We start from the raw sequence: 25,874 nt of genomic DNA, 5'->3' as shown, positions 1-25,874 counted from the left end.
GGGCTTGGTCCCTGGTATGGGACGTGCAGGAGGCAGCCCATAGAGGTTCTGCTCTCACATCGATGTTTCTATTTTTTTCTCCCTTTCCCTTCCCCTGTCTCTAAAAGTCAATAAAAATATTTTTTACAAAATAAGTTAGAGAGTGAAGTTTATGCTGAAAACTATGGTGAGCTCCACATCTGGTGCCCCTGTACCATCTCTTCTGATCCCAGTGAGTACAGGTTTTGTTTCTCTACAAATTAACAGAGCTAAATATTTCAACGACAAAACGAAGGGGGGTGTGTGAGGGTTACAGGGCACAGACAAGACCTCTATGTTCCTGACTGGTGCTCAAACTGGAAAAGAACCCCAAAAAGTGTAACATAAAATGGCCAACGTATTGCCAATGGTTTTCTTTTTCTTTTTTTAATTTTTTAAAAAATATATATTTTATTGATTTTTTTTTTTTACAGAGAGGAAGAGAGAGGGATAGAGAGTTAGAAACATTGATGATAGAGAAACATTGATTAGCTGCCTCTTACACACTCTCTGCTGGGGATGTGCCCGCAACCAAGGTACATGCCCTTGACCAGAATCGAACCCGGGACCCTCAGTTCACAGGCCGATGCTCCTTCCACTGAGCCAAACCGGTTTTGGCCCAATGGTTTTCTTTCTTTTGCATTTCCGGCTCTTACCCACCAGTGCAGCCAGGGGCTTGGGGGCTGCCTCCTGTAGGCACATCCCACACCCACTGCCCCTCCAAGGACCGGAGCCCCGGGGCCCTTTCCTCCCAGCCCTCTGAGCCGCACTGGCTGCCGTTTTCTTTCCCCAAATTGCTTGTCATTAAAATGACAATGTGTGCACTCATTAGCCAAATTCAAGATCATCTTTCTGGAAGTGTATCAAATGCAGATAAAGCATAAAGAAGCATTGTTGGGAGTTGAAAAAAAAAAGTGAACTTAATGAATAACTTTGCTGTTCAGCTCCACAGCCAGGGGCAATGACCGGTTCCCAGCGCCTTACATGCAGGGCCTTGGCAGGCTGTTAATGGCCTGTGTTCAAGACATCCACGGCTCCCCGGCCTGAAAATAAAAATCTCCCAGCCACACAAGGTAGCATTATTACACTCTAACTACTCCTCAGAAGCGATCTGATTAGCTGATTTTTCATAATTTGCCCCAAAAGTTGGCCGTGGCAATTTAGCCTCTCGCTGGCTTGGCCTCTGCACACACATTGGGCATTATTTATTGCCTCACATGGCACATGGTTTAAAGACTTTACCGTGCTGCCCACCGACCTGCTGATTAGCTGAGCGCCTTTTCCTAAGTCATTAGCCTGCAGCTGGGGCTGCCAGCCCAGGCCCCTTCCTGTTTTGTGTGGCCTGCGCGCTACAAATGGTTGTTATATTTTAAGGGTTGGAAAAAAAAATCCAAAGAGCACTATTTTGCAGCATGTGAAATGTCCACAGCTCAGCGTCCATCAATAGGGCCTTTTGGGGAGCACGGTCACTGCCACGTGCTTCCCGGTTGTTTATGGCTGTGCTGAGCAGCTGTGACACAGAGTGGATGCCCCAAAGCCCAGGATGTTTACCACGCGGCCCTACATGAGGCAGGCTTCTGACCCCTGGCCCAGATTTATGTGGCATGAGAAGGGTGCCAACAGCCTGAGACTGTGCCCCCCGAGTGCATGAAGCTGTGCACAGACCCTGGAGGGCTCACCGCCTAGCTCTCCGTGCTGTGTTAGTGACACCCCCACTTCCAGGCTTTTTCCTAATGACTGGGTCTCCGTGGCCACAGGAGTATCCTGCCTGCTCCCTTTGGGGTTGGAATGGGAGCATTTTAATCTGCAGTAAAATAAGCAAGTGGTTTCCGACCTTTTAACCACTGAGCACCCCTCCCCCCTCTAAAGGCTAGGGGTGTGCTTAGCATTTTACAAACCAACTTTGCTAGAATAAATCACCGATCACAAATGCACCCACTTAAAGCGCACAGTTAGTGGTTTTCACTGTATTCAAAGAGCTACGCATCCATCACCACCAGTTAGTTCCAGAAAGTTCTCATCACCCCCAAAGACATACCATACCCACTAGCATTCTCCCCTCCTCATTCTCCCCTCCTCCCAGGTCCTGGCAACTGCTAATCTCCTTTCTGGTCCTATGAGTGTGCTTTTCCTGGGTATTTCTTATAAATAGGTCATTCAATCTGGGGCCCTTTATGTCTGGCTTCTCTCACTTAAGATCATATTTTTTAAAAACCTCTCCATGTTTAACTTCACAAATCCCCAGGTTTAGAAGTATCTGATGAAAATCATCAGTTAAGCCGAAACCGGTTTGGCTCAGTGGTAGAGCGTTGGTCTGTGGACTGAAAGGTCCCGGGTTCGATTCCGGTCAAGGGCATGTACGTTTGTTGCGGGCACATCCCCAGTAGGGGGGTGTGCAAGAGGCAGCTGGTCGATGTTACTCTCTCATCGACGTTTCTAGCTCTCTGTCTCTCTCCCTCTCTCTCCCTTCCTCTCTGTAAAAATCAATAAAAAAATATATTAGAAAAGAAAAAAAAATAATCAGTTAAAAGCAATGACTGGCCCTAGCCGGTTTGGTTCAGTGGATAGAGCATCGGTCTATGGACTTAAGGGTCTTGGGTTCAATTCCAGTCAAAGGCACACACCTCTCCCTGGCCCTGGCACGTGTGGGAGACAATCAATTGATGTGCTTCTCTCTCTCTCTCTTCCCCTTCTTTTCACTCTGTAAAAATCAATAGAAGAATATTGCGTGAGGACTTAAAAAATAAATAAAATAAAACCCCTGCTAAAAATACTGACTGTACAATTTCCTTTGAGATTTCAAAATGGTAAAAATAGCCCACGGTGTTTTTCTTACAGTCTGAGCAATGCCATCAGGGCAGCACTTCACCGTATGCTCATTCTATCATTTCCTCAACTAACATCCATAGAGTACCATGTACCATGTACCATGTACCATGTACTGTTCAAGATGGGGAATAAGACACACCTGAGCTTCGGATCTCGCTCCTCACAAATCTTGCTTTTCATTAGATCCGCCTGATCTGTCAACCCCTAAACATTGTATTGCCAACACATTGTGTGTATTTTTCAGAGTTTTAGTCTTTTATATAAAAACTAGAGGCCTGGTGCATAAAATTCATGCATGAGTAGGGTCCCTAGGCCGGTGATCAGGGCTGATCTATGGGGTGACTGGCATGGCAATCCGGGGGACCCCCCCGCTGGCACTTGCCTTGGAGGCAACCAGCGGGGTAATGGGGGTGGTAAGTGCCAGCCTGCTTGCCAGCCGGCCCCACCCTCTGTTGCTGCTGCTAGTTACCTCCCTCTGTGGGGCAACCAGTGGGGCAATCAGGGGGAGCCCTACTGGTACCCGCCTTGGGTGGCCTGCGGCCTGTGGGCAGCTCCTGTGTTAAGCATCTGCTTCCTGGTGGTCGGTGTGTGTCATAGCGACTGGTCATTCTGCCATTTGGTCAATTTGCACAATGGCTTTTATTATGTAGGATGATATAATTTCTTAAGATGTTCAAAATAACTTAGGTTGCCTTCAGTTTTCCAGATATCTGAAGAAAGCTCCTAATTCCTCATCCTCTTCTTATCTGCCCCTTATTTTCTTCTCTTCCATCTTAGGACTCCTTTATTTGATTAATAGTTCCAGTCCTATTACACACCCCCAGATATTGTGATAGTCTATGGAGTACCAGACAGGCAAAGGAAAATTCAAACCCTATCCATTAATGATTTTTCTCTTAGTACCTAGATGCCTGCCATCATTTTATTGCTCACTCACTAGCAAAGACTCAAAATTTCCATTCCAGAAGTAAGCTAGGCAAAGTCTCTCTAATCCAGTGAGAGTTTAAAATAGTGGCTTTAACATCACTGGGTATTAGAATCTGAACAGTATCTCTTTCCTCCAATCAGGTGAGTCTCTCCCATGGACAGATCATTTAACTGTTGGACATTTGTACTTACTAACATTGCTTGATCCTAAAGGATAGAGTCCAAATCAAACACATCTGGGCATATTTAACCTGGAAAATTACCCCCAGAAGGCCCTGTTAGCTTTGTCTTTGAAGTGCTGTCAGAGAACAGAGTAACTGCACGTGTTCTGTGCTGTGTACAGGGGGCCAAACATGGGTAAAAGCAATAGGGAGACACAGAGAGATTTTATCTGAGGACAAACGTTGTACCTGCAAACAATGGCCCAAATCGGAATGGGCCTCAGGAGAATCCTGTGTGCCAGTAGGTATTCCTGGGGCCATTAGAAAGGCGGTGCTGGTGATGTCATAGGAATTCAAACAGGACATGGTATAAAGAAATGAACCAAAGACTTGACCCCCAGTGATGCAGAGTTTGTGGCAAGGGTGGTAATAAGGAACACAGTTATGGAGATTTTTTAAATTTAAAGCAGCTATGATGATTCGAGCCCAAAGAATGGTATGTTTTTGAAAGTGATAAAGACGATCTCTCAATGTCAACGGTAATATAATTTTTAAAGCATTTATGCAGCAATTCAGCCGGTCAGAAAGGAAAACAGTTGACATTTGTAGGTAAATGTTAGAGATGTTTAACCTGTCCTGATATTTTATATGTGGTTTTTTAAAAATAAAGAGATTTAGATAAAAGTAATTTTGAATTTAAAAAGAAAAAATACACACACACACACACACATATATATATATATATATATATATATATATATATATATATATAAATTTGAATGATATATACTTGCTCTTTATATGTAGATTCTTAAAATGACCATAACACCAGAGCTCCTTGAGAAAATGTGAAAACACACAAGGCAGTATGTGTTTTTCACAAGAAAATCATGAACCATAGGGAGGACTCTACCTTGACGTTAATTGTGAAGCACACATTCATTTAAAATCTAGAAGCATTCCATTGCCTCGGGTTGGAACTAATCAGATGTATATCTTAATTTCTTGAAATCACATTTTCTACCCTGAGGTCAAAGTTAAACATCTCAAAACTAGAATATAGTTTGAAATGCTTTTAGAAGGCTTTGTGATCAGAAAAAAACTACAACCGTGAATTACCTCTGCTATACATATTTTTAAGATTGGCAAATCCCTTCTTCTATTGAATATTGCACTCTTATCATGTTGCATCTTGAGAGGTTCCAAGGAGGATTAGGACCAGCTAGAGTATCTGCAGACCCCTACAGCTTCCATTATGATGTTCCATTACATGGAAGTGACATTTTAGCCCAAATAACTAACATTACATATAAAAATTAACTTTCCAAAAATATAATTAAAAATTCATTTTCCATTAATTAATTCAGTAATGAATATATTTAGCGGGTAGGTGAATAAGTTAGTTGTATGCTAGGCATTCGGGAAAATTCAGACCATCTACTATACAGGTTTCAAGGACTTATTCAAAGAGTTGTTTAAAAGAACGATAAAAAATTGAAGTCATTTTTTTCTTTACTGACATTTTATGGATTTGAGCGAACGTTCCCCTCAACATACACAGCAATAATACCAATTTGTAAGAAGCTATTGTACTAGTGATCCTAAAAGGTCTCTTTATACAACCCTTGCATATAAAGGAATAAAAGAAGGCAGAGATGAGGGAGGATGGCTGGGGACCAAGTTGACATTATTAGTTTATACCATGACACTGTACCTTGAAGTAGAGCTTGTGGTCAATGTCAGAAATTAGAGGTATGTTATTTTGGATTGTAGAAACCATTTGATATGTAACTCCAAAAATGAATGAACCCCTTACTCTATTCATAAGGACTGTATAGAAAATGAAGTGTGCATGATGTTACTATAACATAGATCTTAAATGAAGTTAAATGAAGGATGCATGAAATTATATAACTTCACAGAGACCTTTTGGAAGACTATGCATTCTTAGTTTAGGAGTAAAAATTCCACTATATAATCCTATAAACAAAAGAGGATCATTTTCATGGCTCATATGGATATAATATTTCTTCCTCAAAAGCTTTATCTCAACATAATCTCCAAATCCCTTTGAGCACTTTTTAAAACAGAGTCAAGCATTTTCAAGTATTATTTGCCATACTATGAAACTAATACATTTACAAATGTATTCTATTATTTTGGGAGTATTTCCGTGTATTTTTTCTTGGTTAATTTTCTTATTAAAATTCATACATTCCCAAGAGCCTTTGCTGTATAAGTGTCACTTGAGTTAGTTTGCTGGGATCACAAGCACATAGAGAAGAATAAGAAACTTCAGGACATACTTTTCTCTAGAAGGAAATACTTTCAGGCTATTTATTAATCTCTATTCCTGAGAAAGGATGGCTTCACTCTGGATTGACTCAGCATTCCTGGGGCATTTGTATTACAATACAATTCAATGGCAAGGCCATTATAGCTGTGAATTAATGATAGCTATGTCCAGATACTAACGCACTGTCACTATATTGTTATTAATAAAATGAGGTTGGTGATGGCGGGGATGGGGAGAGCAGGGGAAGGACAAGGGCTGGCTAGGGGTCAATGGGGGTAAAAGGGGGACATATATAACACTTTTAACAATAAAGATTTAATTAAAAAATAAAATGAGGTAAGGGTAAAAAACAAAAGTAGAATTTAAATGGCATAGCTGATAAATATTTAACTTTTCTAAAAGTTTTTTTTTTTTATAACATTACCAGTTTAATTAACAATAAGTGATGAAATTATGGGCAGTATATTTTTTATTTTTTAAAATTTCTTTATTGATTAAGGTATTACATATGTGTCCTTAAAGTTTTTAAATTGATTTTTAGAGAGAGAGGAAGAAAGAGAGCAAGAATCATCAAGTTGAGAAATATTGATCAGCTAGCTCCACTTATGCCCCCAATGGAGATCCAACCCACAAGCAGGAATGTGCCCTGAAGGGGAATTGAATCTGTAACCTTTTGGTGTACGGGATGATGCTTCAACGAACTGAGCCACCTGGTCAGGGTTATACAATATTCTTGAAGTGACAAAATTATAGAGAGAAAAATGGATTCCTGGTTGCCAGTAGTTAAGGATGGGAAACAGGGGTGGGTGAAAGTGGCATAGGACCTTCTTGTGCCTTATTTTGCAACTTCCTCTGGATCTATAACTATAATATTTCAAAATAGAAAAACTTTTTAAAAACCATATTTTTATACCAACAGAGTCCTGGAAAACAGGAGCATCCAAATGACCATACTCACAGTTGTAGAGTTGGTCAATGCTATGTTATTAGATCACAGTCTGTGCTGGGCCTGCACAGACCAGTGTTAGAAATAATCCTGCTAGTCAGTTTAGAGAGAATCCCCACCCTTGATGTTGGATCACCTTGCTCTACCTTCGGTAAAAATCCTCTCAAGTCAATTTAGCAAGAATACCCCAACCTTGCCGAAACCGGTTTGGCTCAATGGATAGAGCGTCGGCTTGGGGACTGAAAGGTCCCGGGTTCGATTCCGGTCAAGGGCATGTACCTTAGTTGCAGGCATATCCCCAGCAGGGGATGTGCAAGAGGCAGCTGATCAATGACTCTCTCTCATCGATGTTTCTAACTCTCTATCTCTCTCCCTTTCTCTCTGTACAAAATCAATAAAATATATTTAAAAAAAAAAAAAAAGAATACCCCAACCTTGATGTCTCCTTTTAGTAATTTCTTATCATGCTATAAGTTCGTGACTGTCTGCTGTATTCAGAATTGAGTTAGATTTCTCTCCCCTGTTTCTATTGGAATAGTCTTAAATAAAGTCCTCCTTACTGTTTAATAAAGTGTCCGATTTTTTTCTTTAATGGATGAAAACTAATGATAAGTGATCATGTCCTATCAATGAGATTTGGTTTCATTTTAGCATATTAGTAGACTATCCTACAGAGGTATATTTTTAGTAACTAATTAATAGTTTTCTCATACTTTACCAAAAATTACAGTTTTCTCACACACACATTGATATCTGCTTAAAGAGACGCCTTTAGATCATTATATCTATGTAATATGTTACTCCACTGTGTGCACATGTGTAGATATGAATGCCTATGTGTGTGTGGGGGGTGTGTGTTTGTATTCATTCAGAGGCTAACAAGTAAAAACATTCATAAAACCCAGCTTCTCTGAAATCTTGTTTCCAGAAAAAGGTAGCCTAACATTTCTTAATGCCTGGTATGTAACCAATACTCCGTTAAGTGCTTTATATTTCAATTTTTATATAGAATTTTTAATTTAATCATTACATGAACCTGTGAGTTGGTGTTAGCATTTCCATTTTATAGGTGAGAAAACTTGGAAAGCTTAAGGAATCAACCCAAGGTCACAGAGACTCATCAGCATTCTCACCCAAGATGGGTCTCTGATATTATGCTTTCAAATCTATTGTTTGGAGTGATTCTCTTAATTAAACTGTAGCTTTATCACTGTCAAAATAATGTCAAACACAATTACATTAGATCTGGAATTTTCTTTCTTTTTTTTTTCTTTTTTCTTAAAGATGCCTTCATTCAAATGAAATCTTAATCAGAAGCCAAATATTTTGCAAGAGCCAAAAAGCAGAATAAAACACCAAGCTCTTCTTGTCGAAATGGCGGGGCACGGAGGATGGCCCTTGCTCCCTCATCTCTTGCTTTTCCTGTGTCTGGGGAAAAATCACTCTTCTCTTGCCCCATGCAGTTCTCCTCCATGGAACTCTTAGAGCTCTGAGGAGCAAAGGTTAAAAGACACTTCACTGGATTACTATTGGGAGAAAATTTTCCACGAATCCCTGCAAATTTGCACATCTTACAAGGAAAGGCACTGGCAGCATTTGTGCCAGATATCTTTTCAAGGACTTCTGTCTAGTGAATAGTCTTGGAAGGTAAAAATAGTGTCTTCCCGAAGAGCAATGGGCAAGAATGCTTACTGTCCTTTTTAAGCGACTTAGGTTTCCTCAGTCCAGGAGCCATGCCTGCAAGGCAAGCCCACCACCTGCACAACATCCACCAGTGCTGCACTGTGAGACTCGGAAGGCAAGAGAACCAGTGTGAATATGAAGCTCATGCTGTGTGCTAAGCTGTAATTAGGTCCTTTGTCTCTCACCTAGGAGTCTCATGTATTTTGCCAACATCCAAGAAACTGTGGCAAGCTAAACTGTTGGCTTGCAAGTAGGGTAAAGCTTCACATTCTTCACAATTCTTGATAACCATCAATCTGTCTCTCATTGAACACACACTTACATAGAACTTATTCTGTAGGTTGTGCTATTTCAAATGGTAGACTAACTCATTGAATCTTCATAACAATTCTATAAAACAGATACTGTGTCTATTATTTCCATTTTACAGGGGAGGTAATGCAATCACACATGATTAAAGAGCTGGATAAGTCCCATAAAATAAATACGTGTGTGCCTGGCCAGCGTGGTTCAGTGGTTGAGCATCGATCTATGCACCAGGAGGTTATAGTTTGATTCCCAGTCAGGGTTGTGGGATCGATTCCCAGTGTGAGGCATGCAGGAGGCAGCCAATCTATGATCCTTTTTCATCATTGATGTGTCTATCTCTCTCTCCCTCTCCTTTCCTCTCTGAAATCAATAAAAATATATTTAAAAATTTATAGAATACTTGTGCATATTTATAAACACTAAATAATTTCAATAAAAGGAAAAAATACATTGAAACCTTAGATCCATGCAACTGTTCTCCTGCAGTTGGTCATGATCATAAAGCCCCAGTCTTCAAGAAGGCTGATACAGAACCACCCCAATGTGCAGAAATACTAAAATCATTCTTATAAATGATGTGCCCCAATATTTTCTTTCTGGGAGGAAAAGTAGATACTATCTCCTTAAAGACTTTTCCAGGGTCTTGAAAATTTTAAGTGGAACCTCTTCCTTGGAAAATGGTCACAATTCCAAAAAACTGAGTACTAATAACATAAGCATCTTCCCAGAATTAGACCCTCAGGAGCAAGCTTTCAACACTTCGGAGGGTTTTTTTTGTTTTGTTTTGTTTTATATTTGCTAGCTAAAGAGCAAAACAGAAAGTGATAAACAGACCTAGAAATCTAGGCTCTCTCATGAATGTCTGCTGTGAACCAACTCCACGTCTACTCATAACATTTTTAGAATTAGCTGTATTACTCCAGGAGTCCCTTTTGGATTATTTGCAACATACTTGGGGACAGTCAACAAAATATAGCACTCTGGTGAATGATTACACAGATAGCCAAAAAGTGAACATCAAGAACAATCCAGCCCTGGCTTGTGTGGCTCAATTTGTTGGAGTGTACACCACAAGGTGGCACATACCCAGGTTGCAGATTTGATTTCCTTGTTTGGGTGCATGCAGGAGGCAGCCAATCCATGTTTCTCTCTAACATCACATCTGTCTGTCTGTCTATCTGCCTGTCTGGGTCTGTCTCTCTCCCTCTCCCCTTCTCTCCCCCATCCTCTCCCTAAGATCAATTTTTTTTTTAAAAAAAAAGGAAGAATAATCTGAAACAGAGGATGTGAACAGACATTGCACAAGAAATACAAATGGCCTTTAAATATGTACAAACATGCTCAACACCACTTAGAAGAGAAACATACAGCTACACACTGATGCTCCCTTTCATGTATTAAGCAAAGATGTACAAGTTGGGCAATGAACTCTTGGAAAAGCACTCAGTAGGTAGGCAATTTTACTGGTACTTATTTATCAAAAGCAGAAACTGCATGCACCCTTTAAACCATCAACCTTCACTTCTGGGATTTATAACACACACACACACACACACACACACACACACCTGCCCCACACAAACTGATGAATTCACGGGCCTTTACTATGCATATTGTTTTAACGACAAAAAATTATACACAACCTATGTGACCAGTAGGAGAAGTCAAATAAATTGTGGTGCATTGTCCCAATGGAATGTTATGCAGTTGTTGAAAAAAAGGAGGAGGGAAGCTCTGTGTATTATTATGGAAAGATCTCCAGGATATATTGTAAAGTGGGGAAAAATCAGAGTGCAAATAGTGATGATGGAAGGCTACGATCTATGTCAGATAAGCAAACTGTATTTGTACCTTCCTATGACAACCAGAAAAATAGCTGGGAGCCTGCCATCAATACCTATCAATGGATATCACTAAAGGAGATGTATAGTATATTTCACAACTTGGGCAGCTTGGGAGTGATAATATCTACAAACCAGTTAGGGATTCCAGAAATCCTCTAAAAAGTGTTTTCTTTCAGGGTACTAGTACTCACATTAGCATAAAGATCAGACATGGAATACAATACTCGGAGTTGACTCAAGCATTTGAAGCCCTCTAAGGATCACAGATTACTATCCCAATTACTTTCTTACCGTTTGTTAAAATGATCCAAAGCTAATCAGCAATTTGCCTGGTTAAAATTCAGTTGGTTTAGTAGTGCTTTGAAGGAGACACTCCCTTCTTAGGTTTTCTGCATGCAGACAGGGGATTTGAAAAGTAGCGAACAACAAAGGGATTTAATTAGGAAACAAGAGCAAACGGTCAGTGTTTGAAGAGGAACCGCAAATACATATTCCGTGGGCTTTTGCCTGATTGCATTTGTTAATAAGGAGCACTAAGACATGTGCACCAAAAACTGTTCAAGGTCTTTTAGTAGCAAATTATACTTGTAAATTTGATGTAAGTTGATCACTGGAAGAACTCACACTCTTTGAAGATTTGAATTCATAAATGTATGAAAGAATTAAATGGTTCTTTTCCCTGGTGATATAAAGTATTAAGTGGCCAAAAAAAAAATGTATTTGAAATCAACTGAGGAAATAACTCATTGTGAAAATTATTCAATAAAAATGTTAAATAGGAAAAGTATAGTGGACCAACTTCTACTGGATAAATAAAGCAGAACATGCAATTGGGCAAACTAAAGGATGATGAGCTGCGACATGCCCTATCAACCTCTCCGTCATATTTTGTTTTTTAACTATGGCAGTCTTAGGCGCAACAATCCATTCCATCCCCGGAAGACAAAGAAAGGAAGACTAGTTCTGACCAGCAGAACACTGGCTGGCCTCTCGGAGCCTGCAAGAGGACAGTGGCTCCTGTTCAAGGAGAAATGAATGTCTTTGAAGACTGCATCTTAGATTGTTTTGTTAATACACAAAATCCTCTCTATTATGCAGAAGACTCATTTCAAAAGGGACATGCAAGTCAATGAGACTCAGTTTGGCTTCTTGGAGATCAGAACTAAATACACAAAACTAGTAAAGTGATGCTGAAATAAACAGGAATGTGAAATTTCTCATCCTGGGGATGATGTTACTAATACTGACACAATTTCCAAGCAGAAAAGCAAAACTAGGTCAAAGCACGTTGGCCTCACATAATAAGCATTTTTGCTCCCAGAGTTTTACCATGTAGGTTGTGTCTGCAGGCATTAATGTCTTCTGTTATCAATGCTCAGGGCTGTCACAAACAATTCATGTCTTATCACTCTCTTTGTTAGTTAAACCCAAACAATGTAGTTTACATGTGAACCATGCAATTCTGACAGCTGAAATGTTAGAAAGGGGAAATGTTAAAAATATTCAGAAGGTGTCTCCTCCAGGCTGAGAAGCATTAAGCAATAAATATTCATTATTTAATAGTTTACTATAATGTCTTTCTCTATTCAGAAAGCCATACCTATCTCAACCAATTATGACTGTTCCCTTCTTTCCTGAAGAGCCATATAAAATGAGTAGCAGCACAAATATCTCTGTAGAAATCCACTCTAAATGGAACACTAACCAATGAAAAATCTCAACTTATTCACTCATGGAACAGCCAGTTTTTCTATTCTGCTTTCCCTACATGTTGACTAAAATGACGTACTTTCTTCTCCTTTCTATTTGTTCCATTTTCCTTTCCTTTCCTGCTTTATTTCCAAAATGCACAGCTGATTAGTTCATAGAAAAAAAAAGCTTTCTTCTGCATAAACATAATCCTCCTAGGATTTACTCTCTGACATTTTCATACTTATCTAAAATCAGAGCAGAGAATATATAGACAATAGAAGCACAAATCCCAAATATAAGACTATTTGACTACTTGGATTTTTTGGATGGTGTTTCCTCCTAAATGTAATCAGTCTTTCCTGATTTCTGCCTCATCATAAACCAGCAAACCATTCCAACTGTCTTGTAATTTATTAGCACATTAAATTAGCCTGTGACCCCCAAACATCCAAACTATACCTTACTAGAAGGGATGTGGTGCAGTCGGGAGAAAATAAGATGCAGTGTCTAAAAGACTCAGGTTCTAGCCGAAACCGGTTTGGCTCAGTGGATAGAGCCTCAGCCTGCAGACTGAAGGGTCCCAAGTTCGATTCTGGTCAAGGGCATGTACCTTGGTTGAGAGCACATCCCCAGTAGGGGGTGTGGAAGAGGCAGCTGATCGATGTTTCTCTCTCATCGATGTTTCTAACTCTCTATCCCTCTCTCTTCCTCTCTGTAAAAAAATCAATAAAATATATATTTTTTAAAAGTAATATCTCCTTGTTAAAAAAAATAAAATAAAAAATAAATAAATAAAAGACTCAGGTTCTAGATGGAGACTTGCTCATACCTTTGCTCCTTGATGGAAGGAAAGCTTTTCTCTATGTTATAATTCCAACCCACAAATACTAAACTTTTAACTAGTACTCTTTTAAAAAGAATTTTAAACTAGTACCCTTTGACTTCTATAGAAGATTCTATCTGGTACAAATAAAGATTTCTAATATTTGGTGATACCTTCCATTGACATATTGCTTTAACTGGCCATTCACCCAGTTACTGGTAACTCAGCAGGGCATTTAGCGAACTCTATTTGTCCACAAACAGCCCCTTTCCTCTTGTTTGGAGAAGACCACTTCAAGATACGTACTACTGGAAATATGACAGATAAAAGGGTCGCCAAATTTGTGGACCCTTTGAAACTGTATTAATTCTGTTGTCTTCACAAACCATTAAATGTTTCAGAAATTTTTATTTCATCATTTTAATCATAACTCTCAGATGGTCTGTCGCACTCAGAAGCAGTGAAAATGTTTTGTCCAGCATGTGTCTTGAATTTCACTATAGAAAATGTGGCTGCCATATGCATGGAGTAGAGTGGAAGGCTTCAGTCTTCCAGAAACAATCTCTTAGTTGCTGAGTGACCTTGGGCATGCCCTTCACCTGGCAAAATAAATTAACTGCACATAAGCCAAAGGCCTAAAACACCAGGTTGGACTCAATACGAGTGAATAGCAGGTTCTAGCTTTGCTTTAAGACTTTGAGTTATTGAAGGGTATGTCCCATTTCTTGACCATTTCTGTAGCCCCAACACGAGGAGTGTAAGCCAAGCTGCCTGCCATGTTCTGGGTTGTGTCCTCACCCAAAGCACAATCAAACAGACTAGATGGTTAAACAATCACAACATATTTTAATTTATTTAGTCCTTGCTAGTCCCCCAACCTTTAGAATGACCTTTCTTCCTCATGTCCCCTCTCATCGTAAGAAGCATTTTCCATTCTCATTTCTGCTAAAGGTCACCCAGTATGTGCCTGAAAAATATTTAATGATTCTTATTGTATGCCAGGCACTGTGCTTGGATCTGGGGATTTAAAGGTAACGAAGATGTAAGTCTTGTTCTGGAGTAATTCAGTCCCAAGATAGGCAAATGATTAATTGGAAAAACATACATTAAAATTACTTGTGTGGATAAGAGAAAGCTGCAGCTATTTTCTTTCCATGTATTCTAACCCAAATAGTGTTCGGTTTACAAAGAGCACACTTACAAACAACCCAAACCCGCAAATGCCATCACTCCCCTCACATGACTGGCCTTCTGTGGCTCCCTGGCTGTCACTCATAAAGACCCCAGTGAGTCCAGAAATCCAGGAAGGATGCTGAGAGACAAAAACAAATGAACAGGCCTAACCCCACCCGCAGACACACCAGCAATGTTGCCTGCCAAAGGCACAACCTTGCCCACAAATAATGTCCCTGAAAGGGTAAATAGGATTTTTGCAGCTTTAGGCTACACTGTTTAAAGATTCATCTTGAGGGTTAAAGGGCTAAGAGTCATGAGCTTTAGCTCATCCAGAATGTTTCTCTCCCAACATCTGGTTGTCTAGAGGAAAAAGGGGTGTGGCTTGGAGGTGAGGGAGGAAAGGGCGGGAAGATGGGCAATTGTGAAAAACCAACTATCTGTATATTAGGTCAGGACTGGGGGAAACACCCTACTGGGACCCAGAGAATATCAGAAGAATGGAAAAAGGTGAAAACTAATGCAAACTTTTCCTAATTCAAATACTGCCAAGAATGGCCAGTTACCAAAAGTATGGCAACTCTTCCTCTCCTTCTGTGTTCCATCCTGTATAACATGGAGGCATGAATTCAAAATTCAGAACTTAATCTGACATTTAATCAGACTGGTTATTTTTTTTTTAAATACTGTTTTGAAATCATCTCAAATCATGGCATCACTTCTCATTGGAAAATGTTCTGGTTTTCAAACAACAAACTCCTAGACCTAGAGCATCAATCAAGCATTTTTAGGTTGGAGACTGCCTGAGTTATTTTTCTCTATGAAGAACAATTAATTAAATTACCATTTAATTATTGATACATTTATTTTAACTAGGAAGCAATAAATTTCTACAAATGAGTATGTGGCTATAAATTAACTAAATTTTACCATTACAAATAATTTCTCAAGTCTCCTAAATTCAGTAAAGCTTTGGCTACGACCAATTTATCAAGCAAATTCTTATTCATACAAATATAGTTATTAATGAGCAGGCATTTTATCCATGAATAACTACCACTGGCCTATTGGTACAATAAACTATATACCAGATCATCAAAGCTTTGAGAGGAGGGGCCATACCAGAATCATATTTGTAGCCCAAAGTGGCCTGCTAAATGATGATAATCATTTAAAATAGCTTTATTATGAATGAACTAATGACTTAAGTACTCAGTATATATCCCTCAATGATAAAAGAAATAAAGGAGAGCCTTTGCATTGTACCATTATAAACAATTGACTATATATAAAACTTTCCAATCCACTTGTAGTACAAATAATCAGCTACCCCTCCTCCTTTCTTTCTTTCTTTCTTTTTTTTTTTTTTTTTTTTTTTGCCTTTTCTACCCAGTACTTTTCTTTTATAGCACAGAACAGATATGTTCTTAGGGTTTTTCTTGTTGTAGTTTTTAGGAAAGTCCCCTCTAGTTAGTTTTTCTTCAGTATTTCAGTTTCTGATCTCCACACCTCCTGACCTCCTTTAGCCCATGAACCATCCTGATCTGGGCCAACGAAATACTTTCCTCTGGAGAGAGAAGAAAATCTTGTGGGTTTGGAAGGGTCCCTAATATTTTGCCCTTTTGTTTTAAGAAACTTCTAGAGCATGCTAGCTCATAAAACTAGGCAAGAAAACCCTTGTAGTTTCATGAGAGATAAAAGTTGATAATGAGCCAGAAAGAGTCATGTTAATAAACTGTCCCATATCTAAGTGGAGATTAGATTCCAGTTTGACCTGGCTTTGTAGCCTTTTCTTTAATCACAGATTATATGATATTCTCTCCTTTGAATAAACTCATTTTCATCATGGCCTTGGTCACAAGATTAAAGAATCGCTAACTAATTGTTCCAAATAAGCAGAGCAATTCTCTCCGACTCTGGCTCCCAGCAGTGGCGGCCACCGCCTGGCTCCGTCAGACACTTCAAGCCTGACCTCTGCAGGTGGATCCCTGAAATGCACGCTGCCCAATGGGAGTGTGGTCTTTTCTTTTAAAATCCCACCGATTTCAGAAAATACAAACATTCACACCAAGTACAACAGGGTTACTGATATAATATGTTGGACTTCCCTTTCGTTTTACAAGTTGCTTCTTTTAAATAACAACCACTTGATTAGAAAGCATTTTAAGCTACATCTGCAAAATCTTCTGGTTGTAGTGAAGCACTAATTCTATTTGTCTAGTAAGAAAGATCCAAATGCTGGGGATCAACTGGGATACTCAAATAATACTGGTTTTTAAATGTCCCGATCAGCCCCACCTTGTCCTAATAAAAAAAATTACTTTGTCCTATGACCACACGCCCCCCCTTCACCAATGCACGGTCCAGGTTGCCATAGCTACTGTGGATGTCTATTTACCACACAAGGGATCAAAGCCAGGAGACATCTACATACATGCTTAACCTTAGAACTTGCTGGAATGTCTGCGGATAACATGCCACTACCAATTAAAGGATTTGCTTGCAGCCTATGTGGTCCATAGCCAAGCAAACTACTAATGCAGGTCATAATGAATGACAAGAAAAGGCCAACTCCAAAATAATATTTCCAACCAGTCAATAAGGATCTCCAATGTGCCATAAATCTTACAGGTATAACATTCCCTGCGATGGAGAGATGTGAAAATCCTAATACATGTTCAAGATACCGGAGCCGCACACCACGTGCAAAAACTTAAAACATCTGCCGAAAGGGAACATTTCTCGGATACATATTTTACATTCTGGTCCCTTACAGTGTCTTTCTACTTGATGTCATCAAAGCTCCCTAACCTCAATGTTGGGACAAATGAGAACAGAAATGCCTTTTAAACTTCTACAGGTGTGACCTTCAAATGAAGCAAACCATCAAACACGCTTGGGATCCTCCGTGTGGGTTCCTGAATAAGGCCAGAAGACAGAGGAGAGTTCTGGTTAAGCCTTAGGCTATGACAGGGGATTCCAAGCTACACCCTCAGATGCTCATCTAACTTGCTGTGTCTTTATCCTTCACCTCTCTCTGACTTTGCCTCACCATTTGTTCAATGAGGATCAAATTGCCACCTCCTTCTCTCCCGGGAATGCAGCAGAGAATAAATAGATAGCGTTTGCAAAGGACTTTCTAATCCTCAAAGGGAAGATTAATACAAAGACAGTCATTATTAAACCAGATGTCCTCGGGCATTTTAATTCCAATCTAAAGAATGCAAACCAGGCTAATCAAATTGAGTCACAGCTTCCTTCTAATGGCACCATCCCTGCCTTGCAGGAATTTAGCAGCTGCTTACAGGGCTGCTAACTAACCTTTCTCCCTTCAGGCTACAAGGCGATGCAAGGGGTTGTGTGAGTCCCTCAGAAAGAGTGTGCACCTTGGTTTCTAAAGTCAGCAGGATATTAAAAACAAAAAACGTGTCTGGTAGGCAATTCGGTCTGGAGAAACGGATTTTTTTTTTTCCAGCTCGAGAAAGAATTATTTGTTCTTCTCGTGCGCAGGGACAATGGGCGCTGGGGAGGATATTTGCAGTGGCGGGAATGCCACAGGCAAACCTGTTGTTTTTGGCTGGGCTTCCAGAACAGGTGGCCATGCCTTTCCTTTTGCCTGGGAACACAGCGAATTCCTTCTCAAAGAAGTTTCGGGAAAGTTTCCCATGTATCAATATGATCAGAGTGCAAAAAGAAAAAAGGTTGGAACACGCTTTCAAATTACTTCCTGAAAAAGGTGAATCAGGTTTACCCTTCTCTCTCGGCCTAACTCGGCGTGACCTTAGGGACCCTCAGAGAACACTACACCCCTGTGCCTTCTTTTTCTGCCAACCGGGCAGAAGGCAAAAGCCCTAGGCATCTCATGGCCATTCAAGCCGTTTTCTCATTCTGCTGGCAATTCCTGACTCCCACTGGCCTCAGCGAGGGCCGGGGTCTCTGGGCCGCCCCACCATTGTTCGGCATTTGTGGCTCTGGGGACGGATCACTCCTCAGCGGAGAGATTGGATTTCATTGCCCAGCTGATGACACCCGGACCTGTTTGCGAGTTAACCCTGCGCGGCCAGGGGGCCCGGGATGAGAGAGAAATTGGCCGGTAGGTGTGCTTCCCCGTTCCTGGATGCAGAGTCAGTTCCCTCAGGAGAAGCTCCGATACAGTTAGGATTCGTCCGAGCCAATAACCCGCCATCTCCCTCCCCTCTGCATTCTTGCTCTGGCTGTTCTGGAACAATGTGTTAAGATTCCTGAAACGCTGGACCGCCTGATTCCTTGGATGAGTGCTGACTCCCCCCTCTTCCTTCTGTGCCTGCATCCCACTCCATCCCACCCTCTTTCCAAGTCCTAAGGGGACCCAGCATTGATTGGACGCAGAGTTGGAGGACAGAAAGCAGTCCATTCACTAAATAGCTGAGGAGTCACTACATGTGGGCCCCGGGCTGGGTTCCAATTCACGTGGATGCCACAGTGAGCCAGGCGAGGTACGAACCATGCCAAGCTCCGGCCAGCATGCCCCCGGCCTCAGGCCCGGGAAGTGCCACCGCTCGGAGGAACTGTGTGGGAACAGGGATTCTGAAAACTGAGCTCAGACACCATGGAGGGGAGGACAGGTGGCTCCACACCGGATCGAATGACTCCTTTGTTCCAGCCAAGGCGCCTGGTCACAAATGTTTCACGTTCCCCGTTTTCCTTTTAAATCCTGTCCCTTTAGACCCCTCGCTCCTTTCCCCCATCCCATGGGATGGCTGGACATAAAAAGAATGGGGCAGGGCTGGGAGTTTGCAGAACTTAAAGAAACAGCCTGGGCCCTAGTCACCAGCAAGGCAAAGGCGATTCATTGCAAACACACAACACTTGCTCGGCTAGATGTGCTTTTCTGCCACTGAAATGTACCAAGCAAGCAGGGGGCATGAAGGCGGGCGGGTCTTTGCGCCTGACCCCTCGCTGGGGGCTCTGCTTCTCCCCACTGCCTGCAGGAAAGGGACAGAAAGTTCTGAACCCATCACCCCCGGCCCCCAAATGGACAGTTTGCTTCCTATGTAAAGCACTTCCCCCAAAGCGCCCAGGGTGGCAGTACTCAACATGGCTCAGAAGGAAAAGTGAAGACAAGACGGGAACTTTTCCTCCAGATTTCCTCCGAGCTGGCAAAGCAGCCACTCCTCCTGCGACTCTCAGCCCTCGCCAGCCTCCTGGCACGCTCTCCCGGTCCTGTCTCTGCCTTCTGCGTACAGATCCGGATATTTAAATATTGACACAGGATTCTCCCATAACTGTGGCTGGGTTGTAAATGACACCCTTCTCCTAGCCTCCAGCGCCCACTCTTTCTTTTCCTTAATGGCAGAGCCGTAAGCCTCCGCCCCGGCTGATAAGGGATTTTCACTGAGCCAAACCAGCGAGGGCAAGGGATTTTATCCGCACGCCCCGGGCTGCTGGTGTAGAATTCGCCTCAAAGACTCGCTGAGGCAGCCCCCCGGGGCGTTCTCAGTTCCCTGCTTTCAGGGGTGTCCTCTCCGGTCCGGACCCAGCGGGGTTTCCAAACTGCCAGGACAGAGGAGCAAGTCTGCGTTCTTCTGGAAGGAACTGTCTGTGCTCCTTTCTTGGCCATAAAACCGGTGAGGGCTGAGAGGGGGGCCAGAATGAGATAAGGGCCCCCGTGTAATTCTTTTTCAGGATATTCCGCTGTCTTTATTCCAACCCAGAGCGCAGGACGGAGGCTGAACAGCTCGGGGTGGATCCTGGCACAATACACTCCGGGGACTGCACACTGGCGGTGATTTACATATTCTACAAACCGCTTCTAAGCCCCTTACAATGACCGCCTGACATCACTGAGCACCAGGAGAGGAAAAGCAGGAAGGGTGAGCGAGGGGGAGCCGGAGGGCTGGGAGGGGGCGCATCTCAGAAACTTTGCCTCTCGGTTCCCTTAGGAAAATGCAGCCCGGTCTGCGCCCAGCGGACCTCCCCGCCAGGCATCTGCTCATGCAGCCGGCGCAGCGGGGGACATCCCGGGACCCCGAGCTGCCCCCCCACCCCCAGCCGCCTGTGCGGCCCCGGCACCTACCTGCCTCATGTTGAGAATCCCATGACCCATCGGCAGGGAGCGAGCTGCCTCGCAGCCCACGCTGGGTCCTCCGAGGGGGAACGCGAGACAAAAGCAACTCGGGGCGCTCCGGGCTGCGAAGAGCACGTTTTCTTCCGCTTTTCCTTTGATCTGTTGCTACATGCTCTCCGCCCGAGGCAATGTCAAGTTTCTCAGGCTCCGCTCCCGCAGCCTATGAAAAGTCGGCGGCGGGGCAGCGAGGACCGCCTGGCTCTTATTTCAAATCAGGTCTCAGAGCCGTCGTAGGCGGGCGGCGTGGGCCCCGGAGGAGCCCGGCCAATCAGGACGCAGGGGCGGGGCCTGGGAGCCAGAGGGACCGCCTCCCAAGGATAGAGCCCAGGCAGGATTTAAATGCCTGGAGGCAGCTGGAAACAGTGGCCGAAGCGCCCCAGGCCAAAGATGGGTTCTATGCTTATCTCTCAGCTCTGGGCCAGCTTAGGACCTCAGGGCCACGCCTTTAAGAGCTTCCTAAGGACACAAAGCATTGGGAGGGCGGGATTGGTTCATCAGGAAAGTGCAGCCCTCAGGGCCCGCTCTATTGCACCTGGAGTCCTGCTATTGCAGACTCTGAGGAGGAAACCAAACGGTCAGGTAGAAACCTGAACGGAAATGAGCAATCAAGGGAGGAGGTGTCACCTGCCTCGTTTCCAGAGCGATGGAAGGCACATCCATCTAGGAAAGAGCTCAACGCAACCTGCACACGGACCTGTTGAAACGCAGCAAATGAACCAGCACCTTTTCCTTTTGAGGACCCGAGGCATCATTCTAGGTAACAAACTTGTTATTAGTAACATAAACACTGATGTTTGGTTAAGAAAAAGTATCGCCTTCCCTGCAGGGTTGATCTGGAGAACTTAACACGGTCTCAGCGAGAAGAGGAGGGAAGCTAACTCCCCGGCTGCTTAGAAACTGAAGCCCAGACTTAAAAAGAATGTCCCAAGTTTGCTTTCTTCCCTCCATATAAACAATAACTTTATTCAACTCGTAGCCGATGCGATTTGCAAATCTAACGTTCGGGTTTCAAAAGAGTGCGGGCGGAGCACAGGTTACTGGTGGCATGTTTTCCCCGCAAGAAGTGGCCAACATTTTGTGAGAATAACTCAATAAATATGGCAAAATGTTTGGTATCAGAGAGAAAAAAACCAACTTAGCAAATAAGGAATTGGCAGCTTCAGGAGTGCCACCTGCATGGGTTCAGTGGATGGGGACTCTGACCAGGTCTGTGACAGACAACCTGGCAGCCCAATACCTGGGCCTGGAGGTCGTCACCTCCTCCCCCCCCCCCCCCCCATCTGTCCCAAGCTGACCAGTCCTCTTCTGGCACTGACTTCAGAACTCTTCACTCTGACCGAGGCCAGGGTTCTTCCACCTCCGCACTATTGACATTTAGGGTCAGGTCATTGTCTGTGGTTGGGTTGTGCAGTGCCAGAGCTTAATCCCAAGGCACATCTCTTTATTGCCTTATCAATAGAAGCTTCTCGGCACTGCATTTGCCTTCTGCTGTCATCGCCTCAAAGGTAAATATGAACTGGGATTGCCACCTGCATTTACCGTGCCCTTCCCAAGTCTCCCCCATTTTCCCTCTCCTCTACCCTCCCCCCCATCCCCCCTCCCCCCGCCATACCACAAGGTCAAATGTCAGCACTCTTGTGGTTTCCTCAAACACCCCAGCACAAATTAATCTCTTCCCTCCTCTGTGCCATAGAGCAGTTTGCAGGCACCCGGTGGTGTGCTGGTAAATGTTTAACAACCAGTTCTCAAGGGGGAAAAAGCCAAAATGTATAGCTTTTGCCAGTACCCATGTTGTAAATTGCCTCCTTTCCCCCCAGTGAGGACACTGAACACGAGTTGGGAAGAGCTGTGCTGAGTCAGGAGATGGGAAGCACCAGCTTGAGCAAACCATGCTGTCTCCCTGCCATGCTGTCCTGTGCTTTCATATCCAGGGCTCTGTCTCTCCTCCAACCTATACGATTCTCAAGGGAATGGTGTCCTCTTCATCTTAGTGTCCCCAGCCACTTTCACTGGCCCTCCTGTGCAGTAGGTGCTCAGCAACCACGTGTGAAAAGAAAACAAAATGCAAAGTGCCGCTTCCCTGGAAACCAATCAAACTGCTGCCATTGCTACATTTAAAAAGGGAAAAGAGCCAAAACCGATGTGGCTCAGTGGATAGAGCGTCGGCCTGCGACTGAAGGGTCCCTGGTTCGATTCCGATCAAGGGCATGTACCTTGGTTGCCGGCACATCCCCAGTGGGGGGTGTGCAGGAGGCAGCTGATGGATGTTTCTCTCTCCTTGATGTTTCTAACTCTCTATCTCTCTCCCTTCCTCTTTGTAAAAAATCAATAAAATATATTTTAAAAATATAAAAATAAAAAGGGAAAAGCCTTCTGTTGGAAAATTAGACAACTAAGGTAAACTTCTTACCATCACTCAGTCCGTCTATTCTGTGTTTATGAGAACAATAAGCATAATGCCCTCTCGTATCCCAACGCTCCCACATCTGAGCCACATCCAGGTGAGAGTGAAAGAGAAGAGACCAGCCTTCTAAAACAGAGCCTCAGTTGCATGGGCATCATTGTGAGGCATTTGCTATGTTTTTATCTGAAGGCATCACACACTTTTGTGTCTACATATTATACATCTTATCAGCTATAGATTACAAGCTCTCTAGGAGGAATATTTATGATAATCTCCTGTGGGCACATGAAAGGGCACAGTGACTGATGATGGTTATCTCTACCATCTTCTCCTAATACATAAGGAAAAAACGCTATGGTGATGTCCTAGAAAACACCACTCATGAGTACCTACTATGAACCAAGCCTTTCGTCAGGCACTTCACAAACGTGCACCTTTTAATCTCCACCAAGATACTAAAAAGTGGACATCACAGCTGCTAGGCTAACATGAAAAGACCGCGTCATTTAGGCAAAATAGATAAACCAAGGTTTTATCCTTATAAATGGCTGCGCCAGGAATCAAAGTTAGTGTTTGGGATTTTTATTGTAAAATAAACTGTATCCAGAAATTATGCAGTAAACTCCTAAGAAAAATAATCCGTGCAAATTCATGAAGTTCTTTTCATTTACCAATAAATATAGTCTAAAAATATTTCTAATTAAATAAATGGTCCGGGGGGTGTCCATTCAATAAGGATTAGATCCATTTATTGGAAGCAGAGTAAACAAATTCACCAAAGGAAGGGATTTCTGTTTCCCAGTCGGTGATTAACAGCATTTGCAAATGTGAGCTGAAGGGATAGGGTAGTCTTGACAGATCAGCTATAAAACACACACACACACACACACACACACACACAAACAGCCTAAACGATAAACCTGTGCAGTTATGTCCAAGTTTGGTTATAAGCAGACCTCCACAACAAACACAACACAGGTCTCTGGGCAGGTGGTCCTGGCCAGGCTCTCCTGAACATGGATGGACACCTTAGGGGACAACAAGCAGTACCTGTGTCCCGTCTCAGTGCTCTAGTAGTTCAACACATCTGGAAGTAGTGTTTATACAAAGATAGAAACGGTATCAGATTCTTCGGATAGTTTATTGAAATATGTGTCAGGACACGTCATCACAATCATTGAAGTTGCCTACTCAGCCACCTGAACAGTGTGCCTGGTGCAAGTGTACGGTCCTTTGGGGGCTCTGAAAAGAGTATGTTGATTCTCCTTAAGAGGTTCCAGAAACCCAGTTGTTTATACTTATGGTGGCAGAGGAAAATTTGAGGAATATTGTATTTGAGGTGATTAGTGAAGGTAATTTAAGTTGACAACAAAACCAAGTCCCTGCTTAGAAGAGAAAGGAAATCCCACATATAATTTTTATAGGATGTCACAAAAAAGAAACACATTTCTACTCACTGAGTATAAGTACTCATTAAGTTAGGTTGTTTTTTTTCAGTTGGTTAATGAAAGCAATGTGGCATACCAGAGGCAGGGATGGCAAATATAATTTGGAGTCCATTTCCAGTGTTGATGTGGCCAGTAAACTAGCTTATGGACCTACCGCAGATAGACCAATTGACATCTCTAAGCCTAAGATTTTTCAGTGGGCAGTGGGCAAATTATGGACTGAATGTTTGAAACCCCCCCCCCCCCACCACCACCAAAATCCTTATATTGTAATGCTAACGCTCAATGGGATGGTATTAGAAGATAGTGTCTTTGAGGTGTGATGAGATCATGAGGATAGATCCCTCATGATTGGGATTAGTGCCCTTATAAGAGAGACCCCAGAGAGCTCTCTTGCCCCTCCCACCATATGATATCACAGCTTCCATCTGAAGCTGGAAATGGATTCTCACTTGAAAATTAAGAATTAAAACAAGTCACATCATTTAAAATTTTAATTTTAACTTACTATTAAATAATCCTATGCTTTTAGAGGTGAAATCTTTTGACATTTTCTAGCTTTTGTTTATCAATTAAATATGGCTGATCCTTCATCATTTCCCTCTTAATCTGGTAAAGGTTTATGTATGCCTTAGCAATGGTTTTAGTATACTTCTCCCACTGTCAAATATTCCCTACACTCCCAGCTGAACTTTCTGCTTCATGTCAACACAATATCCTACCTTCCAAGATTGATTCTTCAATTTCTGAATCATATACTGTATGACACTTGATGACACTATACAACTTCTGAAAAATAAACTGCTAATTTGTTTGAGCCAATGTTTTGAAATTTGTGTTACTAGATGAACCAATTCCTAACTGATAAAATTATATTGGAAGGATGTGGGGTGACGATGAGGAAGATAGCATTAAAGAGGTAAGTGCTTTTTGATCACAATAGGATGATCATAGGATCCAGGCAAAAGCAGTCACAGGAGGGAATTTATAGCAATACAGGCCTATCTCAAGAAATGAGAAGTCTCATTTAAAAGAAGAAAGAAAAAAAGAGAGAAAGAAATGAGAAGTCTCAAAAAAAAAAAAAAAAAAAACAAACAAACAAAAAAACCAACCAATCTAATCTTACACCTAAAGGAATTAGAAAAAGAATAACAAACAAAGCTCAAAGTAAGTAGAAGGAAGGAAAGAATAAAGATCATAGTGGGAATAAACAAT

The 25,874-nt window shown here is 42.3% G+C and overlaps 1 protein-coding gene across 3 annotated transcripts in view; it reads right to left on the bottom strand.

Annotated features, from left to right (window-relative positions):
- The window catches only part of MID1 (midline 1), a 328,347-nt gene that overhangs the window by 126,189 nt on the left and 176,284 nt on the right, over positions 1-25,874 (bottom strand). Inside the window, exon 1 of one of the 3 annotated variants that reach the window (XM_084870017.1) lies at positions 20,757-21,016. The exons of 1 other annotated variant lie outside the window; for it this stretch is intronic. The gene's annotated coding sequence lies outside the window, so the exon portion shown is untranslated. Of the gene's footprint in view, positions 1-20,756; positions 21,017-25,874 lie in introns of those variants that run through there. One more of the 3 variants, XM_084870019.1, reaches the window with a different exon arrangement.

Source organism: Pipistrellus hanaki, assembly GCF_964339955.1.
Source record: "Pipistrellus hanaki genome assembly, chromosome: X".
Classification (NCBI taxonomy): Eukaryota; Metazoa; Chordata; class Mammalia; order Chiroptera; family Vespertilionidae; genus Pipistrellus; species Pipistrellus hanaki.
The sequence above is the reverse complement of the archived record's forward strand: the minus strand, read 5'-3'. Positions and strand labels throughout refer to the sequence as shown.